Here is an 8,301-nt window from a genome sequence, read left to right on the forward strand (position 1 = left end):
AAATAATAATAAAGATTCATCACTAACCAGATATTTATGGCGAAAACTTCGCCGACAGACACAGCGACGCGATGCAAAGGCCTGCGCTCTCAAAGTTAGGCTACTCAGGGAACTAAAGATTTCTTCATAAAATGGCAGCTTGTGGTTATTTTTCGCGGTCATTTCGTACTACTCTATTTAAATTTACAGTAGGTTAACATGTCCCAAACTACATTGAAACATAGAGTAGCCTATCATACTGTAGACAGCTTATAGTAAAATGTTGAGAATAAATTAAACATCGAAATCGTGGTCAGCTATTCTCTAAAAAACTTTAAAGTTATTAGCTAGAAGTTCGAACACACATATTAAGATTTATTACTTACCATATGACGAAGTTCCAGGTCGGCAGAAAAGACGTGACGATGCACTGAGTCACAACAGAAAAACTCTTTCAAAGTAAACGCGCTCTCCTGCACCCCCACTGACAGAAATTAAGACTGTTAGACTGGACCAGTCCTGGAAATGTTTTTTGTAAGGATAATGTTAGTAGTCCTGTGGAATTGTGTGTGGTGTTTTTCGCGGTCAATTTGCACTGCTGTATTTAGATTTACAGTAACTAATAATTTCCCAGAATGCATTGAAAATCTACAGTAACATACTGTCAACTGAGTGCACAGTACATAACTGTTGAAAATACAAAATAATACTGTGAAAGCAACTAAATCTACAGTAACATACTGTACATAGGTTATACAGCAATAAACTGTTGAGAAAAACAGTATAATGCTGTGAAAACAACAGAAATCATTTACAGTGCAGTAACGCATGTCACAAATATGCAACAAAAGAAGGGAGGGAAAATTCATGTATAATGCACAACAAATACAAAGGAAGTAAACTCAAGGGCATTAAAACCAGTTTTTCAAGCATTAATTTGCATATTCTCCATGACCTAACATGTTGACAACATGATACTCTAATGATTTGCATGCATGAGCTAAAAATTGCTTTTCAAGACTTTTTACGGCTTTCTAAACCCTCTAACACTTTCACAACTGTACACGTACTGTAACAATGACCTGGCGGTCCACCAGCGTTTTTTGGGCGGCACAAAGTCAGCGGCTTGACACGGTCGGACCTCCGGCGGTACACCATCGGCAACCCGACCAATCTGAAAATCCCGTCGGTCTGCCAGCGTTTTTTGGGTGGCACGCCACCAGCGGTTTTCCGCGGCTGGGCCACCGTCGGCACACCAGTGGCAAGCCGATAGACGGTCCACGTTTTTCTGAGCACTTACATGACATCTTTAATTTATAAATGTATATTTGTTTTAATTTATTTTTACAGTTAAAAAGAATCTGAAAGCACAAAATAAAAAAATGGTGAAACTGACCTAATAGCTGTAACTATATCAAAAGCAAGTGTTGGTGGTATAAAAAAAATACTGCCTATGAGCATTTTTAGCACGCGTTCAAATGAAATATGGGGCTTGAGTGTTCGTAAAAACAATTTAAAAAATCTGAAATTATAAAAAAGCCACAATTGTCCCACTATCACGTGCAGGAGTGGTAATTTGCACCTATGAATGGGTCATAGAACTTCAAAATGAGTTTTAAATTCATGATTTAATAATGAGATTTTTATTCAAGTAAGGTTCTAATTCTAGATGTTTATGTTTGTAAATGCTGTGTGACTGTGACGCGTTATAATGTGCGTGCGCGTGAACACTCGAGTCGCCTTCAAACACTGGAGCGGAGATGAGTTGCCATGGAAACGGCGCGGCACCGCACTACCTCAACTGTCAGCAAAACTCCGTCTCTCGCTGTTGTTTTCACTGCTTTCAGGTGAGTTTAGCCTCTAAAATCACACAAATAATACACACAACTGTTCTTGACACTGCTCTTATTTGTAATTGACACGCTTCTGTTGAATATTTACTTTATAGAAATGGTTTAGTGTCTTCGAAAAAGTCCGTTAGCATCTCAACCGTTTTCAGAAGAGGTAACTTAACGTTAACGTTAAGGTTAGGCTAACTTTATAGCTTGCTTTTGTTTATGAAAGTTTGGGCCTTTAATCACATCTTATGTGTAGATGAGAGGTTTTGATAGTTTTGTAAAGATTTTGCTTGGAAGTGAGCTAATTTATTTAAAATAAACGTACTGTTAATCGGTGACGTCACTTAAGTTAAGTTACATGGAGTGCTAAAATTAGCTGAAACTAGCTCAATGGTTAACAAATATTGATAAAAATTGTTCTGTGATTTCAGCAGCAACAAAATAATCCCTCTACAACAGAGGGAAGCTCCACGACTTCAACATTTCTGAAGAAAGCTGCTGCCAGAGAAGTGGGAGACACAGGTGAAGTGAGGAAGCTCTTTAAATAACTTCATCCATTTCATATCTGGAGAAGATGTTATTTTTCCCAAAAATACTAGTTAATGTTATCACATTGGACTGAAACTTAGTGACTTTTTGTTCACAAAGGGTATGACTGCTTCTCAAATATTTGACAATTTTTGTTCTTTTTTACTACACTTGTGGTGTTCCTGGTCAAAAATGACTGGCCTACAAAAATAGCTTATAAATCACTTGTTATGCTATATTATCACCCAATTTTGGATTCAATCTTTTGTCAACTTGTTCTCTTGCAATTAGGACTGGTTTTATATTTCTATTTGCATCTGATTAATCGTAGGCCTCATTTATCTGAGAGAAGGCATTTATGAATAATTTTGGAAATATTAAATAAAATATGAAAACATTTGCACTGTTATATCAAACTATTCTACTTTAATGTTTCACAAGGAAGTTTGATTTGTTTTGTGTGTCTATGAATGTCAGATGGATGAATTAATATTAGATGCAGGTCAGGGTAGGATCAAGTTTCTCTCTGTGAAAAAGAATGTGTGTAATACTTAAAATAGTTTGTGTGTTTTAATGTGTGTGTGTGTTTGGGTAGCGTCTGTATGCATTTGGGTAGTGTGTGTATGCATGTATCGACACATGCACAGGTCCAAGGGCTCGATGTTTGCAAGCACACATGCACATATGTGTACATGAACATAATGCACATGTTCATATTTTACTTAATATTTCCAAAATTATTAATAAATGCCTACTCTCAGATAAATGAGGCCTACCATTAATCAGATGCAAATAGAAATATAAAACCAGTCCTAACTGCAAGAGAACAAGTTGACAAAAGATTGAATCCAAAATTTGGTGATAATATAGCATAACAAGTGATTTATAAGCTATTTTTTGTAGGCCGGTCATTTTTGACCGGGAACACCACAAGTGTTATAGGGTTTTGAACACAACACAATGGGCCCTATCTTGCACCCAGCGCAATTGACTTTGTACACCGACGCATGTTTCATTTCCCTCATTCCCTCATTTCATCTTTCCCTCCACAGACGCACGTAGGTAAATTAGGGAATGAACTTGCGCTCCCCGGGGCGGTTCAGCGCAAAGAGGAGGCGTGTTCCGGCGCAAACGTTCCCTCATGCTATTTTGCAGGTTTAGAAAACAATTCCGCCACTGACCGAAAAAAAATAGTTTAAAGTCAGTGGCGCGTTGCACATGATATTCATATGCTATTTTAAGGGCGCATGCTTGGCCGTAATCAATGAAACGTGAGCACAACGCACACACACTTTGATTCTCTCATCTACACAGAAGCAGCAGTAAAGGAGCAGGGCTACATAAAGTCTATACTGGACTTCCCTTCATCTTTTACGCGCATTAATATCATCCTTATGGAAGAGTCCTGGTGGTAAGTTGGGGTTAGTCTTGAGCAGGAGTAAGTGCTGTGGGGTAAGAGCTTCCAGATCATTAATATCATTAGAAGGCATGGTAATAGGCCTACTATTCAGAATGGCTTCACATTCACAGAAGAACATCTGAAGACCTTCCTCATCCAAGTTTTGTTCTCTCAGTGTAGCACCCATGATTTTCCTGATGGACCGGATGATTCTCTCCCACACCCCTCCATGGTGGGATCCGGATGGTGGATTGAATAACCGTCTGATGTCACGTTGGAGCAAGCTGTTCTCGATTTGTGAAGTATTCCACTCCTTTATTGCCTTTCTGAGCTCATGATCAGCTCCAACAAAGTTGGTCCCATTATCAGATCTCATCTCCTTCACCTGACCTCTTCTCGCAATGAAGCGACGCAGAGCTTGAATAAAGGAGTCTGTTTCCAATGATGTTGCCATTTCTATGTGGACCGCACGACAAGCAAGGCAAGTAAATATCACCCCATATCTTTTTACAGATGATCTTCCACGTTTAATGCTGAATGGCCCAAATAGATCCACTCCAGTTCTGGTGAAGGGTGGCTCGTCTGGTACAACTCTGTTTCTTGGTAAGTCCGCCATCATTTGTGTGCCTGATGCACCATGTTGTCTTCGACAGATAGTACACCGTGACAGCATTCTTCTGATTGACGAGGGAGCATCGATAATCCAGTACTTTTGACGTACATGAGACAAGACATGATTACGTCCACTGTGTCCCAGCCGCTCATGCGAATCCTGGAGAATCAGATCAGCCACACGATGGTACTTAGGCAGGATCATCGGGTGCTTGGCTTTGGCTGGCATGGATGCTCGATTGAGCCTCCCTCCCAACACGAAGGATTCCCTCTTCAAGTTGTGGATTCAGTCTGAAGATTCGACTACTCTTCTTGATGGAGTCCTTTCTCCGAAGAGCAGATATCTCTTCCTGAAACCTACTTTGCTGACAATGGCTGATGATATCCGTCTCAGCTTGTCGCAGATTGTCCACGGTCAGGTAAGTCTGTTTGAGACTCTTTTTGTAGCTCAACATCTCCCTGTTCACCCATTGTTGATCACTGTACAATCCATTCATCTCCTTTCTCTTCCTTGACAGGTTTACCAGGGTTCCCTTGAGTTGTGTGAGCCTTCACAGCCTTCTTGAGGTGTATCCATGAAGAATAGATTTGAATTAGTTCTTGCATTGCATCAGTGCTTTCTTCTGCTGTTTTAGCATTGACAAGTATGCCTTTCTTGACCTCAGGATCTTCAGCTGTGAGCTCTTCTAGGTGATCATGTTTGTCTGGCCATTCCCTTTCAGGTTTACTGAGGAAGACAGGCCCTGCAATCCAAACTTCGTTCTTCATGAAGACACTCACCTTTTGTCCCCTGGAGGCGCAATCAGCAGGATTCAACTGAGTGTTGATGTAGCTCCATTGCTGCACTTTTAATGCTTGCAAAATTATGGCAATCCTGTTCACCACAAATGTCTTAAATCTGATGTTCTCATTTGCTAAGTACTTGAGTACGGCAGTACTGTCCGTCCAAAACCTGGAATCTGACAGTGGCAACTGTAGTTCTTTCTTCAGCATGACATCCACCTTCACAGCTAAGGCAGCCGCCGTCAGCTCCATCCGCGGGATAGTTGGTGGTTTGAGAGGGGCAACCCTTGACTTTCCCAAGACAAATGAGCAGCATATTTGGTTGCTACTGTTCTTCTGGACTAAGTAAGTAACAGTACCATAGCCTGTTTCGCACGCGTCACAAAAGTGATGCAGCCGAGCTTGCACTGTTTTCCCATACTCAGGTGGTTTAAAGCACCGATCCACCTTAAAGTCAGTGAGCTGTTGAAGTTCTTCAGTCCACTCTGTCCATTGTTGTGCAAAATGTTCTGGCACATTGTCATCCCAGCCTGTTCTTAGTCTACACAATTCTTGCAGGATGTTTCTAGCAGGCAGTATGACTGGCGACAACATTCCCGGTGGGTCGTAGACTGAACTCATCGTAGACAGGATTCCTCTCCTGGTGAGAGGCTTCTGCTCTATGTGCACGTGGAACTTGAACTGATCTGACCGGATACACCACTGTACTCCCAAAGCTCTCTTGATGGCGAGTGAATCCTGGTCAAGATCAAGATCTTTGACTTCTGTTGCCCGGTCCTCAAATTTTTAACAACACATTTCGATTGTTCGTCGTCCATTTTGTCAGTCTAAAACCTCCTGTTTGACAGATGGCCTTCAAGTCTTGGAGTAGTCTGACTGCTTCTTGTTCAGTGGCAACTGATCTCAAACAATCATCTAGATAAAAATGATTTAAGACTGTATCCACTACTGCTGCACCAAACATGTTCTTGTTGTCCTCGGCACACCTTCTCAATGCATTACAAAACACCTGTAAGCTCGATAAAGTCATCACCTTCTAGGCTACTCACTTCTAGGTCTGATACAGCTTTGCATGAGACTGTCTTTTGGTCTCCCATAGTAGTGAGTAGGATGTTCAAATTTTTTCCTTGCAGGTGAAGGTCGTTCGCCAGCTTGTTAGTGCAGAAGGAGGCGTTACTCCCTGGATCCATGAATGCATAACAAGTCAACACCTTGTTGCCTTTCTTTGCCTTTACTCTCACAGGAACGATGGCGAGGACACTACCTGTACCCCCGACCCCAGTCTGAGAGCATGCTTCCCCTGCATCCACGAATCCACTGACAACGGTTTGCTCTTTCTTTGGAGACTCCTCATTTTGCTTCTCCTGTGAAGCCTCTTCCTTTGGTAAGTCTTTAAATTTCTGCTTTATGTGTAAGAGCGTAGGGTGTGTCGCTGAACATATCTGACAGCTCTTCTTTTCTTCACAGGCATTACTCATGTGTCCTCCTATAAGACAACTGAAACCAAGTCCTTTGCTCTTAAGGAATTCAAGCTTTTCTTTGTGCAACTTTCTTTGGAGTTTCTTGCACTGTTCCATGGTATGATCTCCCAGACAGAAGATACAAGGTTTCATGAAGGCTTTGTCCATGTTTGTTCCCTTCTCCTGAGCAGCACCAGCAGCATCTTTCTCAGCTTTTTGTTCTTTTACTTCAGTGGCTAGTGTTGTGATGTTTTTCTTTCCACTTGACCTTTCAGTCTGACGCTTTGTTTGTCCTGAGATTTCACCAAACACAGGGTGTGCTGCCATTTCAGCCTGTGTGTTGACAAATGACACTACGTCTTTGAACTTTGTCCGCCGATCTTGCTTTTTCTGAATGTCTATGGCGACACTCCTGAATCTCTCTCTCAGCCTGTGGGGGAGCTTTGAGATGATCGTGCGCATGTTAGCAGCATTTTCCATCTCTTCTAAGTACTGCAGATCTGACATTGCATTATTGCAGTTTGTCAAAAAGAGGGCATATGCTTCAAGTGCCTTGGTGTCATCTGCTTTAATGGCAGGCCAGTTTAAAGCCTTGTCTAGATATGCCACGGATATCTTATATTAATCACCAAAGCGTTCCTTTAGAAGTCTCTTGGCTTCAGGGTAGCCCTGATCTGGATCCATATGAAAACAGCTGCGCACTAAGTCATTAGGCTGTCCATATGTGTGCTGTTCTAGATAGTAAAGCCGATCTTTGCTGTTTTCAGTCTTACTTTCTATGCGGTGCTCAAAGGCTCTCATGAAGAGACGTTTTTTTTTACAGGTTCCACTTGCAACAGTCATGCAGCAGCAACGACGAACTCGTTGAGACCGTTAGCAATCCACTTAGCACTCACCAGCCATGAGCACAGCGCATGATAAGGCTAGTAGTCGAAAGTCGGCTAGTTTTTCCGATTTACAAAAAAGAATGTAAGCTGACTAATACACTTATTTTAGTTGCTAATGAAATAAAATATTCTTAATAGAAGTAGCTAGAAGTTAGCAGTTAGCAGGTAAGAAAACCGTTCGCTTCCACAGCTCTCAACATCTGAATCACATAATGAGAATCAACGTAATGTAGCCGGAGTTTGGCCGGTTCTTAAAGAGGCAGTACACTATTTTACCATATGTACTAAATCCTATAAGAACATGAATTCTAGTATGCTTTTAACCTTTTAAGTATTATTTAACATTTTAACCATTACATGAACTTCTAAATGAAATTATTTACCTTTTTAACATTAACTCTTATTCACATTACTATGAATTGTACTTTGGCCTCTACACTAATTAAGAAATCATTTTCTGTATATTCTCTCTTTTCTGCATTTCACCTCTGCTGTAGCTTCTTTCCTTTTAATAAAACCTGTCATTGTATAATAATATTGTAGGCTCTGTGACAAATGGTTTGTTGTGTTCCTAGATCCTTCCATGCTGATGTCCTGAACCGTAGCAGAGTGCGCTATCAACCAGATGACTAGTAAGTAAAACCAAGCCAAAGAAAAATGTACACTTGTGGACAATAAAGGAACTAAACTAAAACTTCAAACATACTCTAATGTTGTTGGTAAAAATATATATTTGTTTTGTAAGAAGTATCTTATGCTCACCAAGACTGCATTTATTTAATTAAAAATACAGTAAAAACAATAATATTGTGAAA

The 8,301-nt window shown here is 40.7% G+C and overlaps 1 long non-coding RNA gene across 2 annotated transcripts; it reads left to right on the forward strand.

Annotated features, from left to right (window-relative positions):
- The first annotated feature begins 1,090 nt into the window (after nt 1–1,090).
- On the forward strand, nt 1,091–8,088 carry LOC307168835. Of its 2 annotated transcripts, XR_013822994.1 has the most exons (4): nt 1,091–1,826; nt 1,928–1,983; nt 2,249–2,344; nt 8,062–8,088. It is a non-coding gene; the product is annotated as an uncharacterized lncRNA (long non-coding RNA). The 2 variants fall into 2 exon arrangements; XR_013822995.1 differs by lacking the exon at nt 1,928–1,983.
- The last annotated feature ends 213 nt before the right edge of the window (nt 8,089–8,301 follow it).

The sequence above is a fragment of the Squalius cephalus genome (genome assembly GCF_949319135.1).
Source record: "Squalius cephalus genome assembly, chromosome: 12".
NCBI lineage: Eukaryota > Metazoa > Chordata > Actinopteri > Cypriniformes > Leuciscidae > Squalius > Squalius cephalus.